Source organism: Danio rerio, chromosome 9, assembly GCF_049306965.1.
Source record: "Danio rerio strain Tuebingen ecotype United States chromosome 9, GRCz12tu, whole genome shotgun sequence".
NCBI classification, from domain to species: domain Eukaryota; kingdom Metazoa; phylum Chordata; class Actinopteri; order Cypriniformes; family Danionidae; genus Danio; species Danio rerio.
In genome coordinates, this window is record NC_133184.1 from 26,364,070 (window position 1) to 26,391,434 (window position 27,365).

Below are 27,365 nucleotides of genomic sequence, written 5' to 3' on the forward strand. Positions count from 1 at the left end.
ACATTATGTCTGTTTGTCAACCGTTCTGAATTTAGCAGGTAAATCAAGTCTGAAGCTATTCAAGCTATTTACTGTATCATTGATATTCTTGATTAAAGATTGTTCAATTCAAAGGCTTTCGCTCTGAATTTTTTCCAGCTTTCACATTTGCCTTGTCGTCTTTGAGCAAACTTTTAATAGCCTCATTCAAAGCATCAAAGGGTTTTGTTAACTGAACTATAGATTCTGTGTTTCCAATTTTACAGAGCTTCTGTAAATCCAATTAATTTCTGTCACCAGTATCAGATTCTGCTTCTGTTTGCCAAATGTAACGTTTTTTTTTTTATTTTATTTATTTATTTATTTTTTGTAGAATATACTGTAGACACAACACTTCTTTACTGCATAAACAGTAAAAAAATCTGGGTGAAACCTGACAACATGAAGGAATTGAGTTAATTTATTAAATATATATAAATATAAGTGGATTGAACACAAACCAATTTTGTTATCCCAAATAAAAAACGAGAATTGTGCTGTTTCAGCTCATTATAACTAAGTAGTTCAAGTAGCAAACAGCAAACGTCATTTTTGAGAGTACATTACAAACTGCTTTTAAAGTAAGCATTTGCTATTTATGAGGGCAAAACAACGTTCCTTCACTGACCGCCATTCCTACTTGCTATTACTTTACTAATGTAGTAAGACAGTGATTTACTGTTGAAAATCACAAGTTGAACTTGTACAGTTGGACAAGACCAAATTCAATACATATTCCTGTGATCATACAATCTATAAATAGATAAATAGATGCCATACTAAGCACTGCAAGCAGGGATATTTAGATAAACATCTAATATAGGTTGACAGATTAAGACATCTTCATAATGTGGGCTCATCTTGCTTAAATAAGCTTTATTTTGAATTTATTATATACTTTTTGAATTTCATTATTACTCCAATACATACACACACCAGCCACCAGCAGAAGACCCCACCGGGTGCCACTCTTGTCAACTAAGAACATGAATCTGGGGCTACAATTTACACAGGCTCACCAAAATTCGACAATAAAAGATTAGAAAAACATTGCCTGGTCTGATGAGTCTCGATTTCTGCAGCGACATTCGGATGGTATGGTCAGAATTTTGCCTCAACCACATAGAATCATGGACCTATCCTGCCTTGTATTAATGGTTCAGGCTGGTTGTGGTGTAATGGTGTGGAGGATATTGTCTTATTTGGGCCCATTAGTACCAATTGAGCCTTGTGTCAAGGCCACAGCCTATCTAAGTATTGTTGCTGACCATGTCCATCTCTTTATGACCACAGTGTAACCATCTTCTGATGCATGATTCGCATCATGGATGTGCAGCCAACAAATCTCATATGTCAATATGGAGCAAAATATCTGAGGAATATTTCCAGTACCTTGTTGAATCTAAGCCACGAAGCATTAATCAAAATGTGTTGTTTGTCCACATGTGTGTACAGTGATTATAGAAATCCCTTAGTTATTTTACAAATATTTAGCAAGTAATATTTATAGTAAATATCAACAGTATTTCCTTTAGTTTTTATTTATTTATGATTTTTTTATGATTTTAATATTATTGGTACCCTCAAGATTTGTTTTCTATTAACAACCAAACAAACCACTATTTTCCAATTAGTTGCCTAATTAACCCAACTTAAAAACCTTAAGTCTTTAATTGCACTTTTAGCTAAACACTAGTATCTTGCAAATCCTGTCATCACAGCAAAGACAAAAGACAAGTTATTAGAAATTAATTATTAAAATTATTATGTTAAAAAAGTGCAGATTTTTTTTACTTTTTTTTTTAATTAATACAAATTTCACCATTTTTTTTATACAGTATTTTAGAGATTATCCAAATATTACATTTACATTTAGTCATTTAGCAGACGCTTTTATCCAAAGCGACTTACAAATAGGAGTGTTTATATTAACATGCAGCTTCATAGATTAAATCACAGACAGTCAGAAGTGGGGAATAAAAAGACTGCATATGAAAGTGAAAGGGGACAAAAAAAACGTACAAAGAGCAGCAGCTTTCAGTTCTGCAGAGCCAAAAATCTATAAAACACTTCGGAGTTTTGTTAGAATCAGGACTGTTGCAACAGGACACACGAAGCCGACACCAAAGAACTAGCGCCCATGAAAACCGAAAAAAATAATGAACATAGACAAAGTGTAAACACACAGACACTGTGAAACATTAGTGTTTCATTAATGAAACATTAATGTAATAAAGGAAGTAGTCGAAAGTGAATAAGCTCAAAATGTTTCAGACCCCATGCACATGAAGTCACGTCCACTTGAGACTGGATCTACAAAAACAAGTTATGACAGATGTAAACAGCGTCTCTGTGACATATCCACTAGCTTTGTTGTGTGCATCAAACCTTCATTGTCCTTTGATCAGTTTTAGAGCTATAAAGTTTAGGTTTTAGAGTTTGTTTAAACTACAGCTTGTAAACTAGCAAAATAATAAACACTGCATGAGAAATGTTTAGAAAATCTTTGAACTGCAACTACAGTAGTCAACATTTAAAGGGAATCAAAGCCTTACATCAAGTGTGTCCTAAAACGATTTTAAAACGGACACATTCAGGTCTCAAGACAATTTTAAAAATGCTGTGATTCATTTCAACTGTTGACTACTGTACAGCAGTTCAGTTAAAATTTCAGGATTCTAAATGATTTGCCTGAGAAGAGCATTTTAACAAACTACAATCAAACAAACATTAACAAAGTAGTCCAAATAGTGTTTAATTCATGTTACTGCTCTGCATTTTTTATGAATTAAGGCCATACTATTATATTTGTATCTTGCAAAAAAAAAAAAAAACTACAGCTTGAAATGTGCATTGCAGTAATTGGCCCCAAGATGAGCTCTTATTTTTGTGACACTTGGCCGGACTATCTGCCTGACTGTCACTAGAAAAATATTTTAAGTACGTTCAGAGAGAACCTTGTTTGGGTTGGTATATCTTATATATTTTATGCTAATTGAAGCAATGGTGTTATCAGTTTGGCTGCTCTTTTGTGAAATGGGAACACGGTTTATATCTGTGCATGGCTGAACATGGCTAGATTTGTACAATAGAATATGTGGAGAGCATCTGAAGTGAATATCAGAATCAGGTCAGGTAAACAAACAGCTGCTCTCCGGTTATTTCGGTAAAGGCTTTGGTCAAGAAGAAGAAGAGCTAAACAAGTTTTCAGGGCAAACCGTACAGTGAAAAATACATTGCATGCTTGCAGGTTGAAAAACATCTATGGATCATTGTCAACGAATCCTTGTGATACACTATTTGGCCAAAAGTTTGCTGACACCCCCTAATTAATTTATATGAAGGTCTCCAGTTAATGCAGATCAGGGTTTTATTTAGGTATTTTAAGATCTTCTGCACCACACACTGTAAATAATTTATTTTTAAAGATTTCTTTCTTCTACAGAATATAACGTAATAATGATTATGAACTGGGTTTATTTTATCTTATATAATTTTTATAATTCATATTTTTTCTCACAATTTTAAAAGACAAAATTAAAAATTAAAATAACAAACATAATTGTAATTAATGAATCAAGAATTGCGGGATATACAGACAGAACTGAAAGAACTCAGATTTACAAAAATATATTTTAGCCCACAGTTCACAGTTGCCATTTTCCTGATTTTCCTGAGTTATTTTCTACATGTTATCCATGTTTACTTTCTCAATGACATGCAAGCAAACAACCAAATAAAAGATTTTAAGAAAGTAAAAAGGAATTGATTAACTTCCTATAACATGAGGCCTTCAAATTCCTATACCCTTAATTTCAGGATGCAAACCCTCCAAAATAAAGGCAATTTTCATGATACAACAAAATATTTTCTTTTCAAAAATTTATATCAACATAATTATGAAGGTCTCTTGGATCATCCAAATAAAACAATCTTTTAAGAGATCAATAGTTTTTTGTATACTATGTCAAATGTACAAGCGGCAACTAGATGTCAGTAGGCATATACTGTACCTTGTAAGTAAATAAAATTAACATCTCCCACTGGTCCCACTACTATAAAGATTTACAATAACACTGGTGCAAAGTCAAAGTGCTGAGTGAACACAGAACAACTACTGTTGTTAAAAAGCAGAGTCACTGAAGAAAATTACAAAACTACAACCAAATTTAGTCACGACCTTAGGCTCTGCTGTCCAAACAAACATGGGTTTTGTCGAAATTGCAACTTTTTGTTCTACACAAAAACATGGTATCTTGTCAGGGTGAAGATTTTTACTCAACTGAAAATTCAACAAATCTCTCAAAATCTCAGTTCATCAGGATGATTAAACTTCACAAGCAAAATCAGCAGCTTTACTAATAAGCTGTTTGACTGTTTCTGTCAGATGTCTACAAAAGTCTGTAGTGGCATTTACTGAAAATGCCTGTTTTGTTAGATGTCATCAATGTTGTATGTATTTACTTTTGTGTTTTTACACCAGTATTTACTTTACTTTTTGATGTTTTTTTTTCTTTGACTGCTGTAACTCAACTTCCGTTTATATAGAAATATATAAAATTCCTCTGAAAAGCCCTCACAAACTGTTGCATCAAAAATGGACATTTAAAGTATGCCAAAGAAGAACCATTTTGAGTTTCCCAAAGAACTTAAAAAAAAAAAAAAAAAAAAATATATATATATATATATATATATATATATATATATATATATATATATATATATATATATATATATATTTGCTGTCAAAATTATCATGTTAACGCGAAAGATTAATTTGAAATATTTAACGCTTTAAAAAATGTACGCAATTAACGCAGTTGCAGTTTTTTTAATTTCCTGTTGTGGCCGACGTGTATTCAACTTGCAAAGAAATTTTGATAAGAACAAGGAAGCACTTTTAGAAGGAAAGTTTCCTCCAGAGTTTCATGTATTTTTGGGTGTTTCATTTTTAATTTTTCGACTTACACAGGCTCACCAAAATTCGACAATAAAAGATTAGAAATTTGAAATTGGAATTTGATACCGCATACCAAATAAAAAGAAAAAAAAAACTTGCATGACTTGGGTGGTTATTTAAGGTAATCAAAATTTGCTGTTTACATGGTAAACTCTTAACCTAAGTACTATCTCAATCATATTAAAATCAGAGTATTGGTGTCCATGTGAAGGTACTCAGTGAAAATGCCAGATGAAATCGCAAGCTGTCAAGGATAGTGCATTCCTCTGCTTTTAAGTTAATTCCATGAGCCCTCAAATTATCAGCAATACAACTTTTCAATCAGTAAATTTGTTTGCATTTATTATAATATTTCAATTTACATATTTGCAATGCCTGTATTTTGGAATTTTATTGCAGTACACTTAGTATACTACATGGAAATCAATTTTAGTTTGTTATTGGAATTAATTGTTTTGAAATATAAATGGCAATAACATGCCTGTGTTTTTATTTCTGTAATAAATATGGCTTTCAAGTCAACAGTTTGAGGATCTTGATGTTGTATTGCGGGTATTTTAAATGAAATCTGCGTTACAAGTTGAACAAAAATCTGATAAACTATCATATTTTAAATTTAAATAGCATCTTTGTCTTGAGTACACATTAATTTTACATTTGAATAGACAAAATTACAAGTTTCAGTCTTTTATTTAAAAAGTGTGATTAATTAGTAAAAAATTTTAATCGATTGACAGCGCTAATATATATATATATATATATATATATATATATATATATATATATATATATATATATATATATATATATAGGTTCTTCAGCTACTAAGAAACTTTAAAATCCATAAAAAAATAAAAATAAATAAAACCTACCTACCCAAAAAAGGTTCTTTACAGTAGAAAAAGGCTTTTTTTTTTAAGTCATGAAAAGTTATTCACACTATGAAAAAAAACTTTCACTAAATGTGTTCCTCTACACACTTAAAAATGAAGGTGCCAGAGAAAAAAAAAAATCAAAACAGTGATTTAAAGTGTGGAACAGCAAGATCATTTGTAGAGGCAAAAACAAACAACTGTAACAGCCAAATCTGTTTATCAAAAGAACATTTTCGCATGCTTTGGCCAAATGATGAACTATCTTCATGATACTGCTGAAACGAATGCTGAAAGCTGTGTGGGCTGGGAGATAAAGGACTCTCAAGACTTTGCAGGTGCATTAATGAGCTTTTACAAGAATATGAAGAGATTGGGTCTTTTCTGATGACCAGCATGCTTTTGCAACCACTCCAAGTTGTTTTCCTCCTTGCTCTCCTAAGACTTCGACACACAGCATGTGCCATATATTTTATGTATATAGCACAAAAAAAACAGGATTTTTCTTTTTTTTTAAGGGAGAAAATCCTGCCCAGAGCAGATATGGGGAATTGGTTTATGACCTTGCGGATGAACCAAAAAGTCATATCATTCAATGAAAAATAAACTAAACTCAGATATAATGCACTGTATGCAGAGTTATACTCAACATATTCAATTTTTTCAATCTGTCTTTAATGAAAACCCTTTGAAAATGAGCTGGTTTATGTATTTTGCTGTTTTTTTATAGGGTGATGCTACAGTAAAAGATATGAACATCGAGATAAAGATATGTTGAGGCATGTTCCTGAGAAATGATTTTGCTACAGGGGAGAGCACTGTAAATGTAACCCCAGAGAAGATAAATAAACATATTTACAATGCAAATAAATATAGAGTCATAAGAAGAGAACAAGCAAAAGCAGAGGGAATTGCCCCAGATCTGAAACAGTTTTTCTGACCTCTTTTGAATGATTTGGAGGGGTTTCATTCTGCACTATCACCACAATACACATCCTCATGTTCACTGTAGCTAACTGGATCAAATATTTACGGTGGGACTTTCCAGCCCTGCATGATTTTGGGAAATGAGGCCCTTCAGCAAATGCTCATTTCTGCTGACAATGCAGTAAAAGACTCCTGTAAACTGTAGTTCATAATGGATTTCCATAGATATGATAGTTTGCCTCAATTGAAGAGATGTAATACCAGAACAGACAGAAAAGCAGCAATATTGAAATTTCAAAAAAACAGTAGCTTAGCATAATGCGAAATAGTGAGTAGAGAAAAAAATACTCATGGTCACTGAATCATATTAATATTGACACATTCCTTAATGAAAATAATGTTATGATATAGTGCTGCATTACAGTAAATACCTCACAAATATATTAGTATTTTATATTGTTTAATTTAACAATGTAATTTAACATTTAATTTTTAAACGGGTGATCCAAGATAGAGATGTACTTTTTAAATGTCTTTGTATGATATGTGTCTAAAACACTGAGCAAGGCTGTACACTCTAAACACATTGATAATATCAATAAATGCATCTCCTTGATCACAAGTGGAATCCTCTTTTTTCTTACCTTTTTATATTTTATACATGATGTTGATGTTGATGTTCTGGGGGATTAAAAGATGTAGAAACACACACGTGACCACGTGATCGGAAATCGAGCCCGACCACGCAGTTTCAGAATCAATCGAAATTGGATGTTACCTCTCAAACAGGACTTGATTATATATGCAGTTGAAGTCAGAATTATTACTCCCCTTTGATTTTTTTTTTTTTTATATATTCCCAAATGATGTTGTTAAAAGAGCAAGAAAATTTTCACAGTATGACTGATAATATATATATTTTTTTTTCCTTCTGGAGAAAGTCTTATTTGTTTCATTTTGGCTAGAATAAAATATTAAAAATTTTTAAACACCATTTTAAGGACAAAATTATTAGCTTTTAACTATTTTTTTTTCGATAGTCTACAGAACAAACTATCATTATACAATAACTTGCCTAATTACCCTAACCTGCCTAGTTTACCTAATTAACCTAGTTAGGGCTTTAAATGTCACTTTAAGCTGCATAGAGGTATTATTTACTGTTATTAGTGTTGGGCGATATACAAAATTTTCAGATGGCCATATCGTCCCCAAACAGAAACAGCAACACATGCGGATTGACATCACCTTGTTGCAGAGACGCTATTGGCTTAAATGTCATCAAAGTTGAACATGGAAGCAGCTTGAATCAGAAAACACGAGTATGTCTGCAGTCTAGAGGTATTATAAAGTTGATGACAACATTGCCATATACCAAACTGAGAGATATGTCAACTTGGGAATGCCTGCTGGGTATTTTAAGTTGAGGTGCTATTTGTTTTTATATTAGTTTTTCTTATATTTACTGTTGCACTAAAATCCAAAAGTGATCTGTTTGTAAACAGAGTTGTTGAATCTTAAAATAATTTTTTTTTAATCAATTTTTTTTTTTTTAATCAAATGACTCTGATTTGGACTCGAGGACCAAAAAAATAATAATAATAAAAAATTGGGACATCCCTAATTTAAAGCAAGTACTGGATCCTAAGTTATCTACAGTAGTAGAAACTGATATTACAACAGAACACATGGGTCAAGAATTATATTTAAATTTGGCATGTCAAAATTGATCTGTGCAGCTTTAAATCTAACAGACCTGCCCTTTTTCTTGTGATGTTTTCTGTGTTTTATTATCATTTATTATTCCATGTTACAGGATCTTCACAAAACCATAGATACATATTCAAATATAAGAGTGAACACTTAAGGTTTTTATTGACATCTTTGGATCACAGAAGAGGTTAAAGCAAGATGTGAATTTGTTTTGCTCTTTTATTTAAAGTTCGAATATCAGGTGTGAACAGGTGCTGAGAAAATAATGATTGTTTCTTTGGTGTTTCTTGCATCTACAGCTGTTTTCTTGAACTTAGTAACTTCATTTTATCATTAATTTATTCATTTTCTTTTCCGCATAGTCCCTTTATAATCTGGGGATTGCCAGAGCGGAATGATCTGCCAACTTATCCAGCATGTGTTTTACTCAGCGGATGCTGCAACCCATCGTTGGGAAACATTCATACACACTCATTCATACAGTATGGATAAGTCTTTAGATTTGTGGGGGAAACCGGAGTACCTGGAGGAAACCCATGCAAACACAGGAGAACATGCAAACTCCATACAGAAATGCCAATTAACCCAGCCAAGCTCCAACCAGCAACCTTTTTGCTGTGAGAAGATCTTGCTTCCCATTGCGCCACCGTGATGCCTACATTTTATCATTACTCAAAACTCTGAGACAATTCACTATCTTTAAAAAACAAACACTGCAATCCCATGTGGTGTGCTTACTTTTTACAGCACTGTATTTAATATTAAAAGGATAAACCAAAACACAGAACAAGGTAAGACTGGGAGAAAAGAGGACTAGGGAAACAAAATTTCATTTTTACTTGAAATGGTGGGAGAGGACAAGAGTGAAAGAGTCTGACTTGCTGTCAGGCAAATGATGGCCATTAAAAACATGGGGCCCATACATGCTGTCAGGCCTCAGACTCTATGCTCTGCCTCTTCACACTCCCTAATTAGAGTCCCCTGTCTGAACACCCTTCTCTTCCCTTTACATCCCTCTGTGGAGCGTGTATTTCCTGAAGCAGACACCTGAGGCAGCCGTACCGGACACTGCTGCGGTTCATGCTGTCAGATCGCACATGGCTGAGTGCAGCTGCTAAATAAAACCCACATCACATTCCTTGATTGATGTTTTTCACAGAGCAGGCTTCAAAAAATATTGTACCGCATCTTTGGTTCTGAACGTCAATTGAAAAATACATGTAGAATTATATTTTTATATTTAGGCATGTGTAGTGAAATAGACATTGTGTTATTATTGGCAAAAACATTACTTTGGTAATAGTGGACAAGGAACATCAGGATTTTGTTATAACATACAGTACATTTAAAGGTTCCATAGAATGATTTGATACAATGAGTGAAATATTATCTGATATCTAGATATAGTGCTCAGCAAAATTGAGTACAACTCATTTTAAAAATGAATATTTTATCCATTTCTCAGTGAATATAGGCAATGTATTTTGTTGCATTTAAACAAAACAGATTTATTAAACGGATACAGTTGAAGTCAGAATTATAGCTCCCCTAAATTATTAGCCCCCGTTTATTTATTTATTTATATATATATATATATATATATATATATATATATATATATATATATATATATATTTTTTTTTTTTTTTTTTTTTTTTTTTTAAACACATTTCTAAGCATAATAGCTTTAAGAACTCATTAGTAATAACTGATTTATTTTTCTTTACCATGATGACAGTAAATAATAATTTACTATATATTGGCTAATAATTTTGACCTTAAAACGGTATTTAAAAAATTGATTCTAGCCAAAATAAAACAAATAAAGTTTCTCCAGAATAAAAAAAATTATCTGACATACTGTGAAAATTTCCTTGCTCTATTAAACATAATTTGGAAAATATTTAAAAAAGAAAAAATAAATCAAAGGCGGGCTAATAATTCTGACTTCAACAGATTTATTTATTAAAATAACATTTTAGTTACCGAACATATTTAGCAATTGAAAGATAATACAATTAAATGATAACAGATAAGCTCCATATTTGACTTCAGTACTGACTAATCTAATGTATTTGCACAACTATAATATTGTATAGCTTCCTATTAAAAATATGAGTTTAAAAGAGAGATTTGTGAGGGGGGTACTTATATATGCTGAGCACTGTACTGTATATGTTATGTGTCATATATAAGTGGAACAATTCTCCAGAAACGGTTTTACATGTCCATTTGCAACCCTACGATTTATCTCTAGAATAAAACGGTCTGTTTTTGGAAGGGTCATGAATATTAACCGCTCTGCTCTGATTGTCTGTTTTACAGAGCGGCTCACACAGCAGATATCTACTGTCAGGCATGAGCTGTAATCTACTTTGAAATACTAGCACTGTTAATGATTTTTGTAAATAGCACTTTATTTAACTGTAATATGAACTGCATTTTACTGTAGGACAGTTGTGCAGTATGCTTTTGTATTTTAAAGTTGCACGGTGAACATTAGGGTATATTTTACATTAATGATACAGATAAAATTCTGTGAATACATATACTGTACTGCAAGATAAATGGTGCTGTAAATACATATATACTGTATTTTTGCTGTATTTGACTTGAAGTTACTGGTGAACTGCTGCTAGTAAGATACAGTAGATTCTAAAGAAAATTGTTAACAGTGAATGTGCAAAACAACCAAACATCAGTAATATATGTTTATTTATTTATTTTATTATTATTTCCAAATGTTTAACAGAGCAAGGACATTTTCACAGTAAGTCTCATAATATTTTTTTTTCTTCTGGAGAAAGTCTTATTTGTTTTATTTTAGCTAGAATAAATGCAGTTTTTATAAAAAAAAACATTTTTATTAATTTTTATTAAATTATTAGCCCCTTTAAGCTATATTTTTTTTTTCCGATAGTCTACAGAACAAACCATCATTATACAATAACTTGCCTAATTACCCTAACCTGCCTAGTTAACCTAATTAACCTAGTTAAGCCTTTAAATGTCACTTTAAGAAGTGTCTTGAAAAATATCTACTAAAATATTATTTACTGTCATCATAGTAAATATAAAATAATTCAGTTATTAAAAATAGTTATTAAACCTATTATTTTTATAAATCTGTATATCTTCTCTCCGTTAAATAGAGATTGGGGAATATATATATATATATATATATATATATATATATATATATATATATATATATATATATATATTATAAATTGATTATACTGTATATGTTCTCAACTGAAAATCAACTTAAATTCTGCATGAACTGGAAGCTGTGACCTTTTTTTCATATCGTGACACCTAGAGAAAAGGAAAAGAAAAATATTAAATGAGAAAACAGGGGGGTGTGGTTTGCTTTTTACTGAGAGCTGATTGGATGTAGTAAAGTACGCATCTCATTCAAAAAGATCAGAAAAAGGGTTTCAAGTGAGTTATTACAACCTAACAGACACCTCCTCCTTACTGACAGTTGGTGGGTGTGGTTACATGCTAGCCACACCCTATACCTCAGACAGACGTAATCTGAAAATTTAACTGAAAGCAAACAGGAAGTGCATTTTCAGATTTTAATTTTAAATTACAAGGGCAAGCTCTTAATGACATGCACAGTTGAATTATTCACCACAAAACTAGCAACATGAGTTTAAAAAAAATCATGTGGCTCATTTTCATTTCATTTGTATTTTAAGTGGGGGGGTACAGCTGTATTTCCACTCATGGTACAAATGTATAGATTATTTGTGGTTCGGTTTGTATCACAATTTTTAGGTCGCAATGTCAGTCTGGTTTAGTCTATATGCTCAATAAAAAAAAATTAAGAAAAAACAAAACAGGCCACTGTCAAATCAAAAAACAAGACAAAATCCAACAACAAGCAAAAAACAAAAACAAAGGTACTAATAAAATAAACAGTGCATTTCAGGTTTTCCTCCAACACTATTTTTCAGATACAGAAACTGAAAAATAGAATTAAATAGAACACTACTAAACCTCCCGGTATAAATTAATAAAGTTTAATCACTATTGATGTTACAGTTATTCAGTCATTTCATTAACATTTGTTTGATTAAAATTAAAAGCAGAGACAGCAGTAATATGAAGGTGCTTTAAGACAATACACACATGCAACCCACTGAAAAAGTTACAGGCACCATATAAATGCTCAAGTATTTACATTAAAATACATAATTAACTGAATAATCGTCAAAGTCAGGCAAGTTGACAATCATAGGACATAATATGTATTACCGTTCAAAAGCCAGGCTTAACTAGCACCTTCCATTTCATTCTCAGATAAAATAGCTTCTTTTTTCCTATTGCAGTGTAATGGCTTAGTGAACTACTGAAAATCATGGTTCTCACAAACACATCTAAACAAATGGCTTTACAATCAGCACAAAGTCAATGGTGCTGGTAAATGAAACTCCCATTTAGATCCCAATTGACTGCATTGTTGCTGTAATGGCTGTCCACTGAGTAAGTAACTCTCTTTTCTGCTTCTTGGCCTTGCTTTCTCTCTTGGGGTCAGAATCAAACTGCTGTGGATGTGTGAGAACTGAAGTGCAGCAGTTAGACTCACCACATCTTACCACAAATGCTTGTTATCCCGTCTGTTCACCTGAAGTGCTCCTGGAACCATGGATTTATAGCTTTATAGATACAGTCAATTGTTTAGGACTGTGGAATGGCACAAATGAAAACTCCTGAAGTCTGGCAAAAAACAACAAAAAATTGCTTCTTGTAAACAATAGCCAAAATTATAAACAAACATTAAAAATCAGAGTAAGATGAAAAATAAACTAAAATTATGAACAAAATAAAAGCATAAAATGTAACCACTTAAAGTGATCGTTCCGCCAAAAGAAAAAAGAGCCCCTATTATGCATTCAAAAAGGTTATATTTTGGGGTCTCCGACAACAGGCTGATATGCATGCAAGTCCCATATGATTCGTTCAGTGATTAATTTGTTCCTAAACCCCTCCTTGGCGTGATGCTAATCTGTGCTGGTTGGTCAGATGACCCAGTCTGATGTGATTGGCTGAATGGGTTTAGTGCGAGACATAGAGAAATACCCAGCATGGCTAATCAGCAAGAAGTCAGAGTGTACAGTATATGTGTGAGCCCAATGCAAGAGTGCATTAAAGCAAGGCAGTTTAACACCAGCATATTGCTCTATTCTTTTCCAGAAGTGAAAACTGTGACACACATTCAGTATTAATCCACAGAGTGGCAAAAGCTGAACTTTTTTTAAAACTTGACTGCTGCACGTGTGCAGGAACAGCTGACGTTGGCCATAGCAACATCAAACCACAGTTGATCTTGAGCTCACAAACACATTTAAATCTGTAAACAAATTGGCACACATTGCGTTTTCAAAGTGGCTTTAGATGCGATATGAGAACATAAAAAGGTAAGACTCAGTACAAGTAACAAAACACAATTAAATAAATAATTTGCAAGCTAGAGAAAACAAAGGTAACCATTTTAATCGCACTTACTTACACTAAAATGGAGAAAGAAACTGATTCATGAACTGTCAACTGTAAAGTTCCTGTAAAGCTCTGACAAAGTTCCATACATCAATAGTGTTTTCTGATGCTTCCTTTAACCAACAGCAGATAAATCTTTTGCTGAAGCATTCATCAGAAAAATGATGGGAACACAGCACAAGGCTGTGTAAACTTCAACCACTGAATCTATACAGCCTCATCTTTGGGTGGGGAAAATTTTCTATTTTCTAAAACTTTCCCTCACACTTGAGAGCACAGCGTCTTCGTCTTCGGCATAATTCAACCAGGATCTGCTACAATGTTTGTCTTTCTCTTTTTCTTTCTATAGTGTTTGTGGGCGGAGTCTGGGTTTTCAATTTTCCTAGGTTTGCAACTTCAGCAAATGGGCAGGGCTTGAATTCTGTATCAACGTCATGCCGCCACGACTAAAGACTTGTTACAGCAGCGATTTATTTGAACCACTATGAGTCAACTATTTTATAGATGGACCAATAGTTTTAAACACGGTGCACTTTCAGATTTAAGCCTTAGCTGGATGCTTACTTCACTTAGAGCTGAGCTGTGTTACATACTGCATGGAAGGTCAATTTCAAAAACCCATAATAGGGGCTCTTTAAAACCAATTTGAGTTTCCTTCTTTTGTTGAACATAAAAAAAAAATATATATATATATAAACAAAATCTGGTTACAGGGAACCTTTTTGTGTTCAACATAAACCTGTAAAGGTTTAAAAATCCACACGAGGGAAAGCAAATGATGAGGTCATTTTCATTTTGGGGTAAACTGTCATTTTAACTGAATGAAAAAGTGGAATTTAATTGCATACATAGAAACCTGACATGAAAGTAACCCATTTTATCTTCTATTTTTCTGCTGCTGAATCAAAGGTCTCAGACGTGTTGCAAGCTAGGACGACGTTCCATAATTAATCAGGCCAAGAAAACAGTGCAACTGACCAACATTTTTCATTGATGGTGTTCTCCCTCAGTTTAATTCTCACTGGTCAAGTGTGGAGTCCTTCTGCGCTGACATGGCCTAGATGCTCATACACTGGAACTTCTAACACTTTTATATTTGCCCTGTTTCTTACAAAGAGTGTAGCTGTCATTCAAATTACAAGTTCCATTCCTCCATTTGTAAATTGTCTGTAAAGACAAAAAATGTTTAAAATCTTAAAATCGTACCTGCCCCAAATGTTTGAACAATAGAATGATATATAAATACCCAAATGTAGAGTATGCATAATATACTTTGCAAAAGAAGTGGCACTTTCATTTCAAGAAACTGAATGAGCAGAATGTCTTTGGTATAATGCTGTTTGAAAATTCTTGCAGATGAAATCACCAAGCCTTCTCTTCCAATAGCCTATTATGTCGTTCAAATAATTTAACTAAATTAACAACTATTTAATTCCAACTGCTGTGTATTTATGCATTTTCTAATTTTGAGGGGATGGGCACAGGGGTCGACAAGCATGAATAAATAACTGCCATTTTGAATAAATAATAAATGAAGTAAATAAATAAAAATTAAATGTATAATAGCACTTCTGCCCAGATTGTGAAAGAAATTAATTCAGTGCCTGCACTGCGCTGTTTAAAAATGACTATAAAAATCCTCACAGATTTGAGTTCTGACAGCAAAATTACAGCACAACAATTACAGCACTTACAGAGCCATCGGCACTTAGGAGCCAAAAAAAATATTTGTTGCGAGGAAAGTGCGAAGAAAAAAAATAAATAATTTTACACTAAGTGAACCCTTCTACAGGAGAAAAGTTTTTTTTCTGCTTTAAAAGGTCTGGCCACAGTATTTATTGGTTTATTTTATTTATCGCCAAAAAGCCATTAAAGGAAAAATAAACTCTCCCATTGCTTCATTAATGAGTTAATCACAAGGTTAAGAATGGCAATTAGAAGCGCATAAACATATGTGATTCACTAACAAATGCTTTTGGCAGTAAAACATCATTTCAACAAGTGGTTCATCATCTTAAAGTTTTTAATTTTTAATCGGCTTCACTTTGTTCAGAGTAAGACTTAATATTAATTAGCTATTCTGCTAAACTCTCACTTTGCAGTGTTAAACCTGGCATTTGTCTGGCCTTGTAATTTGAGGTGATTTCAAGACAGAGGTCAAAGTCATGAAGAGTCTGCAGGAGCAGCAGTTGCTGTTGGCCATTTCTGAAACCAGCCCTGATCTTCCCTGCAGTATCTTTTTTTCTTTTTTCTTTTCCCTGTCATGTCCTTCACAATGAGTCCCATGCGGGTCTGAATGTCACAGTCATCATTATTCGCTCACTGCTCTTCAAATGGTCGAATCTGAATTCCAGCCTCCTCTCAAGATTGGCCCTGGGCTTTCATTTTTAAAGGTCAATATCTGGTCATAGTGGATTCTGTTTTCAGAGAAGGCCTGCATTTTAAGTTCAATCTCATTTTAGACAGGATATCTCAGGTGTAATATATTTTGAGCAGAACTAGTTCCAGTTTTCCCTGTATGTGTCTCTGATTTAATGCTATATCTCTTCTCTATCTCATATATAAAATAGGCTAATGGCTGGATTTTTTGATGGACTGGCTCATGTTCACAGTAATATCTGCTGTCCAGTTGTTTAAAGGGCACCTACAGTATGATGAAAATCATCTTTTGGAAGCTGTCTGGACAGAACTGTGTGGAGGTATAATGTGTCCACACTCATATTGGGGTGATATAAACACAATAAGTCTCTTTTTTTTAATTTCCTGACTTTAAAATAGGATCCAAATTCCTCCCATTTTGAGGCCCACCACAACGTGACACAGGAATGCGGTTTCCCCACCCACTGAATTGATTGACAGCCGTTTGTTAACATGTCTCTGTAGTAACGCATATAATCATATCAACAAGACAAGATGTGCAAAAACTAACTGGAATTTAAAGATCTGTTCAGCTCTCTGTGATCATCAGTCATCATCAAATGTGATTAAGAATGAGTTTTACAAGTTTAACACCTTTCTTTACTTTATCACCACAGCCACATGTCAGTACAATTGATGACGATTCAATCCTGGTTTTGTGGACTTTTAGGCCCAGTCTCAATTTTACTTCTTAGCCCATCTTCCAATTCTCTTTAGCTTAAAGGCGTAGGGCTAAGGGGAGAGGCTAGATACCCCTCGAAAGAGAGATTTTTCAGGACCACACTCGAAATCAAGAGATAAGAACATTTCCCAGAATACACCAGCCAGAACGACAGCATAGCTGCGCCCGGAACTTAGTAGATACATTAATTACATTCGTGTTTTACCGTCATGCTTAAAAAAAATAACAACATTAAAAAAAAAACCTCTAAATTTCGCTAACTTATCTACAATCCCTAATAATAACTCCTGTATAGTAGTCCAAAAACATCCTGTCTCGATAACACTCAAATACCTTGTCGGAAGCATCTAGTGACTGGGAATGACCTTTTTACGGTGTCTGGTATAATGCCAGTGTTGTTTTCTGGTGTTTAAATTGATGAATATGGCCAGAGTGTAAACTAACAGTACAGTTACGATCTTATTGTCACATTATATCGTTATGATAACATGATATCGTTGCCATCGGTGATTTTCTGAAGATAAATACCAAAAAATAAATTAAAATTAACTGGAATAACTACAGCAGTCGCGATCATCTGATCTCATTTGAAGCAAGAGCTCATGATGACAAATGCTGACGTGTGCAGGTACTGTAGTGGTGTCCCATTTCTTAGTGGTAAATTTTGAAGGGGAAGGGGTAGGGGTACAAAAAAAGAATTGTGATTGGGCCTAAATCAGGTTTATTGTGTACATTAACATAACAGATATCCATACAGCAGTGTATATTAAGGTGTATCCTTTCACAGACAAAGCAAAGTTAAACGCTCACGCTGTGTGTGTGTGTGTGTGTGTGTGTGTGTGTGTGTGTGTGTGTGTGTTTGTGTCCATGTGTGAACTTTATAACAACATTGTGTGTGACTCATAATTGCAACTCCACAACAAATACATCAAATAATCAAGTATGGGGTGTTCTCACTGTAGTATTCACAAACATTTCATGGGATCTGCTTCCTTCATGTCTGTCACTGTGCTGTTTATCTGATGCAGCTGGAGATTGAGGCACACACTGACAGGCACATGTGAACGGTGGGCAGGGAGAACTAGCATTAAAGGTACAGGCAACAAAACTGCTACATATTGTTCAGAGCAGAAATTTATAATATTCTGAAAGGTATAATAAGTAATGTGAAGGGTGTTTTGGGTTAAAACTTTACAGGCACATTCTGGGGACACAAATGACGTATCTTAAATCTTGAAAAAGGAATAAAATAGGTGGCCTTTAATAACAAAAAATAGAACCTGTTTAACGCAGATCACCAGAAACCTTGATTCTTAAAATAAATAAAATGTGTTAATATATAAAAATAATCAAATATATTTTTTAATAACATTGTAAATTAAACAGCTCAATTTGACTATACTGATCATATTATTATATATTTTTTTTATAATTGAAAGAGGACAATTTTTTTTTTATTATTGAACTACTGACACATTCCACATTTTTGAGATCACCACATTTTGAATGATTTTCTAATGAATAAGGTTTACAAACAGACAAGTCTCAGAGGTGGCAGTGTTTGTGTCTATAATTCTGGATGTCGTCTGGGTCCTCAGGGAATCTGACATCCAGCATGCAGAGAGGACAAATGATACACCGGTTGAAAAAACTGTCCCCTGTAACAGACTCTTATTCCTTTCATTTATCACCATGAGCAGACCTTCTGCAGGATGAACAAATGCTCTCCATCCCTCAAGCTAATGCTATTGAACAAACAATGACAGAATGAACTATCAGCATGATACTTGATTGATCACAAATAAATCGTAAAGGTCATTGTATAGTTTAACTCTTGATCTTTTTCTAGTGCTTGATATACGGTGTGGTTGCTCCCTTGCATCACAGGGAATTACACTCACCGGCCACTTTATTAGGTTCGCCTTACTAGTACTGGGTTGGACCCCTTTTTGCCTTCAGAACTGCCTTAATCCTTCAGGGCATAGATTCAACAAGGTACTGGAAATATTCCTCTGAGATTTTGAGTCTATATTGACATGACAGCATCACGCAGTTGCTATCGATTTGTCGGCTGCACATCCATGATGCAAATCTCCTGTTCCACCTCATTCTTAAAGACACTATATTGGTTTGAGATCTGGTGACTTTGGAGGCCATTTGAGTGCAGTGAACTCATTATCATGTTCAAAATAACAGTCTGAGATAATTTGGACTCCATGACAGAGGCCCCGTTTACACTAGTGCGTTTTAGTTTTAAAACGGCGTTGTAGAATGAAAACGATCCGCGTCCACACTCGCGTTTTACCCAGCGTTTCTGAACTGCTCTCCGTCCACACCAAAACGCTGAAAACGCACATCACGTGACCACACACACACTCTCGGGCAAGCGCTCCAGCATTTCTACCCATATGAGAGCTCTGCTTGTCGGACTGCTCATCACGCATCTCTCGCTGGATCTAATCTCACTATATTTGCTAAACGTGATATTTCATTCATGTTGTTGTCTTTATCTAACGACATAGGCCAATTCCCTGACTTTGGTCATTGGAATCTATTAAGTTACTTGTTCATGGGTAACATGTTTTGGTTGAGCGCAAAGATAAGTTAATGATTAATCCAGGTACATTGACTGATCGCTCGTCTGTATTTCCCACAATGTATGAACTTATTGTATGTTATACTTTTATAATTATTGATTATTAAAACTGATATTCAGCAAAAGAGAGGGTGCGTATCGTATTTTCACTGAAATTGAAAGGAGGCAGTTGTTATAGGCTCCGTTTTGTTATAAATATCCACACAGTGAAGATGACGCTCATATATGCAGCACAGCGCCTCAACATTTCTGCTGTTTGTTAAGTTGCTAATATTAAAAAGAAAATAGGCAGTTCCTTAAATCATGTTTACATTTTATTGTTGAGAAAGTGAAACAACGTAGCCAAGGTGATGTGAATGAAGTTATAAAGTACACTGTTCCCTTTGAAGATTTACCCGTGTCCTCGGTATGTTTTCCATATCAAACTGAGAAGGGGGAGACTGCAGCCTTGATCAAACTTGCGAAGTCTTAACTTACAAGAAGAGGATGCGAGACTGAACTGTGTGTGGGCTACTTGATATTGAGGAAAAGCCCCAATCAGAGAGGCGAACGTTTGCAGCCCCGCCTCCGTTTTCAGATGTCTCCGTCTTTCCCCATCCACACTGAGACGGAGCAGCAGCGTTTTAGAATGAAAACGGCCTCTCCAGCGTTTTCAAAAAGCTCCGTTTTCGGCACTCGAGAACTCCGGCGTAGTGTGGACGGATGGCGTAACCGTAGCAAAACTTATGCGTTTTCAAACTAAAACGCACTAGTGTAAACGGGGCCAGAGTGTTATCCTGCTGGAAGCAGCCGTCAGAAGATGGGTATACTGTGGTCATAAAGGGATGGATGTGGTCAGCAGCAATACTCGGGGACTTGGGACGATGCTCAATTGGTACTAAAGTGTGTCCAGAAAATATCCCCCACACCATTACAGCACCACCGTCAGCCTGAACCATTGATACAAGGCAGGATGGATCCATACCTTTATGTTGTTAATGCCAAATTCTGACCCTACCATCAGAATTGAGACTCATCAGACAAGGCAACATTTTTCCAATTTTCTATTGTACAATTTTGTTGAGCCTGTTCGAATTGTAGCCTCAGTTTCCTGTTCATAGCATACCTCAGATATAACGAGTGGTTATTTGGGTTACTATTGCCTTTCTATCAGCTCGAAAGTCTGTCCATTCTCCTCTGACATCAACAAGATATTTACACCAACAGAAATGCAGCTCACCGGATATTTTCTCTTTTTCTGACCATTTACTGTAAACCCTAAATATGGTTGTGCGTGAAAATCCCAGTAGATCAGCAGTTTCTGAAATACTCAGACCAGCCCGTCTGGCACCAACTACTATGCCATGTTCAAAGTACTTAAATCCCCTTTCCTCCCCATTCTGATGCTCTATTTGAACTGCAGCAGATCGTCTTAACCATGTCAATTTGCCTAAATGCATTGAGCTGCTGCCATGTTTTTGGCTGATTTAAAATTTGCATTACAAGCAGTTAGAGAGATGTACCTAAAAAAGTGACCGGTTAGTGTGTAATATGAAGTCTTAGGGTGCTTTCACACCTGCCTTATTTAGTTCGGTTGAATCGCACTAGAGTTTGTTTTCCCTCTTGGTGCGCTTCTTTAGGGCAGGTGTGAATGCAGCAATCATACTTGAGTGCACACCAAAAGCGGACCAAAAAAAGCATACCGAGACCTGCTTGAAAAGGTTGTCTCGATAGGGTTTCAAACAAACCCTGGAGCGGTTAGTTTGTGGTAAGAATATGATCCCAACTAAAACAGACCCAACCGCAAAAAGTACTGTGCCTTTTGGTCTAATCCAGCTGCCGTAGGCTGATGCGCTGTGCATTATGGGATATGGAGGAAAATATTTGTGACAGCGCTTTACCAACCAAAATTACCTGTTGGATCGGTGGTAATTTTTCCGCAAGATGACCATGTCGCAGTTTAGCTAAATTAAATCAAGCTTCCTCCTGAAGTGATGTGCTTCCAGGCCTCCAGCCGCGCTTCATTCTCGAACAGAATAGTTTGTCTAAAGTGATGTTTGCAAACTATATAGTATAGTATGAGCAGGAATACAATCAGTCAGCCCAGTCGCCCATATATATATATATATATATATATATATATATATATATATATATATATGTATGTATGTATATGTGTGTGTGCATATATATATATATATATATATATATATATATATATATATATATATATATATGCAAACACACACATACATACACACACACACACATGTATATATATATATATATATATATATATATATATATATATATATATATATATATATATGAAGTTTATTTACATCCTAGAGTTTATGTTTCCAGTTTATAATTATAAACACGTGTCAACATTCCATTGAATCTTGAACAGTGCATAAATTAAGTATTTCTTAAATACATTCTTAGCTTCACAGGTAAAAAAAAACAAAAAAAAACACTCACAACAGAGAAATGATAAGCAAACGGTTCTCAGATGATTTCACAGCTTCTATTTCACATTCATTCATTCTTACAGCAGTTTAAAAATGGCTTCTGATGCAACCAATTATTGGATTACATGAAAAGCCTTGCAATAAAGGCTATTTCACTCTTGATTCACATCAGCCTGAATAAATGTGCTCAGCTCCATTTCACGGCTCGCATTGTGTTCTTTTATTCTTTCCGTCTCATCATGCCAAAAATAAATTAGCTGGTTTGACTCCGGCATCAACAATAAAATAGCAGGATTACAAGGATCAGGGGGGAAATAATAATAACTTATTGTTGTTTTTGTATATCTGCCTTGACTCAAGTAACTTTTTTTTTTTTTAGGTATAACAGACCCTGCCAAGGTTAGAAGAGCTGTGATTACACCACCTAGGATGTACGCTTTTTCACACTTAGTTTTAGCCTGTAATATCATGGGTTTTCAAACCACACACTGTTAGCTTCTCAGTAATGATTTCTGCTATTCCCTGCTCCTCAACACGCTGTGTAATGGATTTTTATCAACCAAGCTTTTTAAAGCTCCTCTCTGTAATGATCATGTGCAGCCAATCTAAGTGGAAGAAACTTAGGTTTCAACAGCACAAACAACACAAAACGTTTCCAACATATTGTTAATTTTACCCTAATGCTACATGATTTGAGTAAAATACTTCCATAAAGAAGTCGTGTTTTGCTATTCTGAAATGTATCTCACTGCAAATTCACAACACAAGTGAAAGCAATATTAATTTTTCACATTTATAATGGGAATGTTGCCTGATATATGCAATGGAGTACAGCTACAGTAGGAGTTGTGCGAGTAAGAGATGCCCTAGAGACTGATGTTGGAAGCTGCAGTCTTTAATATCCAAGTTAACGTGTCTGCCTCCCATGCTGGAATTGCCAGGTCGAATCCTGCTTGAAGTGGGTCAGTAGAAACCAGAGGGGTTATAGTGGTGCCGTGACCCGGATGGAAATAGAACTTAGGTGGGAAGTGTATTGAAGGCAGCTAGAAGGGGATGTGCAAGTAATCCTGACTCTCGAGAGGCGAACTACTGTGGCAACTGATGTTAGAGGCTACATTGCCAGTGTGCTCGCCATCCATGCCAAAATAGCCATCCCACTGAATCCTGCTCAGGGCAGGTCAAGTAGAACTGGAAGGGTTAAATAAATGTCTAATATAAATGCAAAGCATGGTTTTAAAACGGGCAGCAGAAAGATATGACATCTGCCCACAACAGATATCCAGGCCTGGATGTCATGTCAGGAGCATGACATCCATTTTGTCTGGTATGTGAACAACCAGCCAGCAAAGCTGTCTAATTCCCAAAACCTGTTAACAGCAAGTCATTCAACACTTCTGTGGTACCCATAGCTGTACTTACAATCTTTCATCAGCCAAAAAGTTGACTGAAATAGACAATTTTTTTGTATGTTAGTGAAAATATTTATCTGCTATTAGGCATGAGGCGATAACCGTTTTCAAGGTATACTGCAGTTTAAAAAAGTCAAGGTTTTAAAACTGCCAAAACGTTTTACTATACCATTCTTTAGGTATATGTAAAAAAAAATATTTTACATTTTTGTTTTTTAGGACAACAGTATCTCCAGCAGAAAATATCCAAAAATGCCATTTTACATTTCAAGGAAATCTGGGTTTCTGAAACTAGCAGAAGTCAAAGATTCCTTTTAATTATTCAGCCTTGCATGTTCACTGCTTCAAAATATTTGAAATGTTTCTCAAAAAGAACACATTTTGAGCAGTAATCACAATACAGTGAAGCAGTGATATTTTTATCCCAGGTTATTACACTGTCAAAATATTATATCGGCCTGTGCCTAGCTGTTGAGGACTAGCATTTAAAAACTACAATACCAACAGCCTTTAATGAATTTAACTAAATTATTATTAAGATGTTTTTATTATAAATGGGTGATTAAATTTACTATACTGACATCTTTACCAATATCTAATGTTTCAGATTATTATATTATACTTATATAAATTATAATATAAATCATGATATCTTATTTTTCCAGAGATGGGTTGCAGCTGGAAGGGCATCTGCTATGTAAAATTGGCTGGATAAGTTGGCGGTTCATTCCACTGTGGCGACCCCAGATTAATAAAGGGACTAAGCCGAAAAGAAAATGAATGAATGAATGAATTATGATATCTTACCTTGCTCTGTCCTTCATTATTACCATAAAGAGCAGTGAAGAATTAGATAGTCAAATCTCATAACAACGATGAACAAATCAAAGTTGTAAGAACACCCTGACAATTTGAGGTCATGACTCTTTTGAGTGATCAGTGATTTTGCTCATAACTGTAGGAGAAAAATCAGTTCTTCATTTCCAATGCAGCACAAGCCCTCATTTTCTGCTGTGAAAATTACACACACACACACACACACACACACTACTCCCACATGCACACACCAGCACATACTGTACATCTATCTTTGTGAAGATCTGCAATAGGCTTCTATTGTTTTTCATACTGACCTAACAAGATTTACATAAATTAACAAATAAAATCATGATTTTCACATAAGCAGCACAACAATTTTTAGATAAGTTTATTTATAAACTAATTTCTCAAGAGGATCTCATGCTTTTAATTGTCCACTGCTGGTCCTTCATTAGCAACGAAGGTTTCACCAACCAGATAATTCCTGACTATAAATAATCAGAGTTTCCCACCATAGTTATTTTTGTCTTAAAGAACCTCCCCTTTCACCCCTACTCCTCCATCCTTTTCCTTGACATGGCCGTACGGCAGGCCGGAGGTTAGCACTGTTGCCTCAGCAAGAATGTAATTGCTTGAATTCTTACTTGACCAGTGGATGTTTCTGTGTGGAGTTTACATGTTCTCACTATGCTTGCAAGGGCTTTCCCTGAGTTCTCCGATTTCCTCCAACAGCTAAAGACATGCAGCCTGGGTGAATTGAACGAACCACATCTGCACCATTGATGAGCTCTTAATCAGCAAGTCTTAATTGCCAATAGCCGTAATAAGCGAGGGAGTTCTCGAGACCTACCTACCGAGCCCCGAGTATCTTATGAGCTCAGGGCTCTCTCCCGGGACAGACACGCTTTATAATCAATCATCAGCTAAGTGTGAACTCAAGTGTGAGCTCTTGAAATACTGATAATAAACAATATCAGAATGATTTCTGAAAAAAATGCCACAAAAAGAATACATAACATTTATTTTATACATATTAAAAGTATTAGCTTTTCTTCTATTATTTTTTTATTTTGTGTATTATTACATCTGTATTTACATATTTAACTGTATTGCATGTTAGTTATTGTATAATTGTTTATGGACCCTTTTCACAAGCCTAATATAACGCATTTAAAGGTCATCATAATCTTAAATCCTTAAAGTTTTTCTAAAAAGGTATGAACATTTATATGTAGTTATGTATGTATTCTATCATCTTTGCTTCAAATTACAAAAAAACGAATTACCACTTGTGTAAGGTGTTTCTAATGTATATGGGACAGGACAGTAAATCTGATCTCTCCACTGGCTGCCGTCATCAGTCATCAGTCTCACACAATTTTGTTCCTTTTTCTGAACATCTTTATAACATCATCATGTAGTTTTTCCTTTTATTTCAGCAAATAAAATCTTTAAAAATTTGAAGGTAAATACAAATTTATATTTGTTGTATTCCCCTATTCACTGCGCTTTAAGTTTTCCCAACTATGATGACTTCCGCAACTGAGAAACCCGGAAATGTGACTATGTATGTTTTTTTTTTTTTTTTTACATTCTGTTCTAAATCCTGTTGTTGATGCTAGAATTTATGATTGAATTGTATATTTGACTGAATGTATTATGTTTCATTCAGAGTAAGAAATTGTCAGCTTATTTTGTGTTCTGCTGTAGAACTGGAACAATCGATGTCTCACTCATTCTATATATTATTGTATCTATCTGATTAATAAGCATCAATAAAAATTTAGTTAAACTAATAAGACAACAGTATTCATTAAAGCTTTAAATAATATATCACAATACTTCCAATGAAATGGTTGCAGCCTTGATTAGCATTACAGACATCTTGCAAAATCATTTTAAATGTTACAAATTTGTATATGGTACAGTAGTGCATATATATTTGAACAGTACTGTACATTAGAGGTACTGTCAACACCCATAGTAGCATTTAACCAAGCAGGCTGGTTGAAAACACAAGACTAAAGTCACCTGTTCTCCATGAGGGCTGCCTTATATTTACCGTTCCAAGCTTTTTTCCAGATTGTTTGTATAGACGATGAAATAGCTTTTGTCTCTGTGGCTAGCAATCTACCTTGCCTAACACACACGCACACACAAACTCACAAGCCACATCCATCTCCCAAGGTCTTCCTCTTTCCATCAATAATAAAGCCTCCTCGGTGACTGAAGGATGTCTCAATAATGTGTGTGCAGAGCTGCTGCTCCTCCGCTGAGGGTGGGAATGGACAATCAGCTTGGCTGTGTCTCCCCTTAAGGCAGCTGGGCCGTTTGCCCTTTTGCATTTCTCTGAGTCACTGCTTCTCTTGGAGACTCCCTTCCATTTTATTCCAAGGTTGCATCCTCCTCTGCATCCCAATAAGTCTCGCGCAGAAGGAGGTTATCGTGCACCTGCTGCCAGGTGATGTGTCACTTAAAAAAAGAGATCTGAGCGAGGATGAAGAGCAATGTTCTGCTGGCACAAAACAAGATTTGTTAAAATAGACATATGAGAGGACGAGGAGCAATGCTGTTCATCATCGTGGTGTATTGGCAACGATGTGGCACAAGGGAGTCCTTTAACTGCGTTGGAATTGCATCTCGTATAATATACACTTACAGATGCAGGCTGGAAAGCAGATGCGTGTGCATGCCTGGTGCTCATTGAAACAGCTGTTGGGTTGGGTTGTCCTATTCTATCATAGACTTGAACGCATTTACAGTCCTGAGATAAACTGTCCACTTTTGAAATTCTCCAGGTTTTTAGTCAATTCTGCATGTCTGGTGCCTTTCTAGCAGTGATTGTATGATGTTAAGGAACATCTTGTCACATTTCCCCCAAAATAATAACAGCAACAAGGATGCAGACGCAAGGCCATTAATGAAAGGTGCAAAAGTCAAATGCATTAAAATAGAAAAAATGAAAATAAACGTGGTGCTGTAGGGAGGAGCTG

At 34.9% G+C, this 27,365-nt stretch overlaps 1 long non-coding RNA gene across 11 annotated transcripts in view; it reads right to left on the reverse strand.

The window, feature by feature from the left end:
- LOC141376130 (uncharacterized) overlaps window positions 1-27,365 on the reverse strand; it is a 354,504-nt gene that overhangs the window by 191,604 nt on the left and 135,535 nt on the right. For 2 of the 11 annotated variants that reach the window (XR_012385385.1, XR_012385384.1), the window contains exon 5: window positions 11,855-13,218. The exons of 7 other annotated variants lie outside the window; for them this stretch is intronic. This is a non-coding gene — a long non-coding RNA (uncharacterized lncRNA). Of the gene's footprint in view, window positions 1-11,854; window positions 13,219-14,976; window positions 15,166-27,365 lie in introns of those variants that run through there. 2 more of the 11 variants (XR_012385391.1, XR_012385388.1) reach the window with 2 other exon arrangements.